The following is a 3,838-nucleotide window of genomic DNA, read 5'->3' as shown; positions in this document are numbered from 1 at the left end:
AGAGCATTGATTACATTGTTGAACACCAATACTTTCAATTTTAGAGCCATGTTGTTAGGTCCCTGTAATACTAGTGTATTCTCCATATTGTTATTGTTGTGCCCATGTATCCCCCATGTTGTTATTTTTGTTCCCCATGATTATAATGTGACCCCTTAGACTCCTATATATGCCAAGGAGGTATTGTCATTTTTATCATTTAAGAATTGTTAATTTATGTGATGTAAAGTAGGTTTCCCTCTGGAAGAGGATAATTTTGAGGTCATTGATGTATCTCTTTTGTGATTTGGTTACATAACATTTGGTATAAAATATTTGGATTATATGGTTTCGCTACTGCAAACATGTCATCTTTATATTTCGCTATAACGTTTTTTCTACGAAGGTTCAGAAGCTGAAATTTTGACCACATAGACCTGAAATCCTGATGAACTTCCTGTAAAAAAATTAGATCTGTATTTGTAATATTTTTCGGAGATATGGTTCGAATAAGTTAGGGTTTTTGGCTTCTCCCGAATTCAATTTCAAATAAGTTACCTTCAAAAAATTGTCATAACTTCCTCTATGAGCGTCCAATTTAAATTTCATAAAATGTGTCTAAAATTACACAGACTATAGTATTGTGTGTATATTTTTCAAGGCTAGAGGGAAAAACAATGACGCGTGGCCCTCCGTACAAATTTGTTCTACTGAACCAGTCCATAATTAGGTCATCGTGGGAGATTGGGCATAACATTATTGTAAATAATCCAAATTTGGTATGACTCGTGGAATTGAAAACAAGACTCAAAGGAATACCACATGACCTAATTTTAGATCTTGGAGAGCCAAAATTAGAGAGATGCAACAATTCCAATAACTAGCTCCAAAAAACAAGCAAAAAAGGTGTGTATACGTTTTTAATTTGCATAACTTTCATTTGAAAAATCAGTTTGAAGGGATTTAAGGGGCATAGTGAAGCATAGATATCATTGTTTGATTACAAAATGCCTTGAAATAGAAAAATGGACACACCTAGTAAGCAACTAGAAACCTCTTCTATGACACATGAAGAAGAGGAAGAAATGCAACATGATATATCAAATTTATGAAACCAAGTGCAACAAATTTCTCTCTTGTAAAAAGTAACAAAAAATGAATTGGAATCCATGATTAATGTTAATATATATGGTACAAAAAGGGATATGGGAGTTTTGAATGAAGGTTTAAAATTGGGCATGGAATCAACGATCAAAGTCAAAGTAGAGGTGTTGAAGTAAGGTTTGGAAAAGTTGCGAGAAGAAAGACTTCGCACTGGTGACAAGGTAATCCATGAAAATCATGATGAGGACAAAAGGAATATGAATTATGATTTTAGAGGCTCCAATGTTGGGTTTAAGAACCACCACATTCCAAATATCGATATGGGGAAGTTTGATGGCAAGGATTTGGTAACATGGATAGTATAGATGGAGCAACATTCTGATCTCGATTATGTGCAACACACACAAAAGGTACACATTACAACTTTAGATTTAGAATCCAATAAGTTTTATGGTATCTATGGCTTTGTTCTCATAAACCACTTGTCACTTGGTCAATTTTTAGAGAGGAAATTATAGCACATTATAAGGATACAAATAGAAACATGTTCTTTAGGCAATTGATAAATCTCAAGAAAAAGGGTTCAATGGCGGAGCACATTGAGGACTTCCAAAAATTGAATATCATGGTAACTGATATTCTAGAGGAGCATAGGATTTATTTCTTCATAGGAAATTTGAAGGATAACGTCCAACATGAGGTTCCCCTTTGTGAACTTGATTCATTGGATAAGCCATCTAGGGTGGCAAGAAAAATTGAAAGAAAAATTATGACAACAAGGAAGGCTACCACTCACAATTATAAAGATGGAAGTGTTTCTTCTCCCAGCCTTCCTGAGCCTACAATCTTGACACTACAATAATTGGAGGAAAAAATAGAAAAAGAGATTTGTTAAATTTGTGATAGAAAATACCCTAAAGTTCATAAGTATGTTGAGAAAAAATTATTCTACATAGATTGTGAAGAGGAGGAAGAAAAGGAACAAGAAACATCAAAAGAGGAGGATATACACCAAGAACCACCCCATGAGAAAGAATAATTGAATCCAACCATATCTTACAATGCATTGGTAGGAATTATCACTCCTCAAAATAGAAGGATATATCAAGAATAAAAAATTAATAGTGATGATTGATTAAGTTGGTACTCATAATTTTATTCATTGTAAGATAGCCAAGGAATTGAATTGCTTCTTATATCGAGCACCAGAGTGTCAAGTGATGGTTGCAAATGGAGGAACTATAAATTTCTCTGGAATATTCCATAATATCAAGTTAACGATTGGGGAAAAATTATTGAATAGTACAATGCTTTCTATTCCAATGGGTGGCATTGATGTGGTGCTAGGAGTCCAATGGTTACAATCTTTGGGGACGATATCTTTTAATTTTCAAGAAATTTTATTTAATTTTTTTTGGGAAGGAAATGAAGTTTAATTAAGGGGTATCAAAGGGAAATGAGGAAAGATAATCAACTCTAATGGCATGAAAAAATTTATGAAGAAATAACAATGAGGTATAATTGCACTAGAGGTTCAAACATAAACTCATCTATTTCTCCAGATCTCCAAAATGTTTTAGACAATCATTTCAAGGTATTTGAGACTACCAAAGGTCTCCAACATACTATTGATCATAACCATGCTATTCATTTGATTCCATGAAGTGTTTCTCCAAACATCAAACTTTACAGATATCCATATACCCAAAAACGTGAAATAGAACATATGGTTGTATAAATGCTAGAGGTTGGTATAATTGAACCTAGTCAAAGTTCTTTCTTTGCTCCAATAGTATTGGTGCACAAGAAGCATGGATCATGACGTATCTTTCAAGATTATAGGGAGCTAAAAAATCTCACTATTAAAGATAAATGTCCTATTCCTATCATTAATGAATTTCTTGATGAAATACATGGAGAAATTTACTTCACCAAGTGGGATCTTCGTTCATGATATCATCAAATTAGAATGAAGACTGAAGACATTCTGAAAACAAAATTCAGAACTCATGAGGGTCATTATGAATTTTTGGTAATGCCCTTTGGCCTTACTAATGCACCTTCGACATTTCAAGGTTTGATGAATTCCATTTTCAAACCCTTCCTTACAAAAATTGTGTTAGTATTTTTTGTTGATATACTAATCTACATGAAGTCTTGGAAGGATCATGTCCAACATGTTGAAAGGGTACTCAAACTATTGAAGGAGAAACAATTATATGAAAAAACCTCCAAGTTTTTCTTTGGAGTATAGGAGATGGAATATTTGGGTTATACTGTATCTCATGAAAGTTTTAAGGTAGACCCTAACAAAAGTAAATCCATTAAGGAATGGAAAATTTCCACAACCATAAAGCACCTTTAAGGATTTCTCAGGTCGATAGGGTATTATCACAAGTTTGTTAAGAATTATGGGAGAATAACAACACCTCTAACAACATTAATAAAGAAAGATGCATTTTCTTGGACTCCAGAAGAAATGAAGGCTTTTGAACATCTTAAAGACTCAATGTGCCAAGCACGAGTCTTATCTACGCTTGACTTCATAAAAACCTTTATTGTCGAATTTGATGCCTTGGGAAATGGAATTGGTGTTATTTTGATGCAAGAAGGAAGACCCATTTCTTTTGAAATTATTCCAATCAAAGGAAAGTATTTACACAAACCTATTTATGAGAAGGAAATGCTGGCAATACTACATGCACTAAAGCAATAAATACTTTACCTAGTGGGAAGACACTTCAAGGTAAAAAAA

This window comes from Pinus tabuliformis, chromosome J, assembly GCF_031772625.1.
Source record: "Pinus tabuliformis cultivar Carrire ecotype Pingquan chromosome J, CPIR1, whole genome shotgun sequence".
Taxonomy (NCBI): Eukaryota; Viridiplantae; Streptophyta; class Pinopsida; order Pinales; family Pinaceae; genus Pinus; species Pinus tabuliformis.
The sequence above is the reverse complement of the archived record's forward strand: the minus strand, read 5'-3'. Positions refer to the sequence as shown.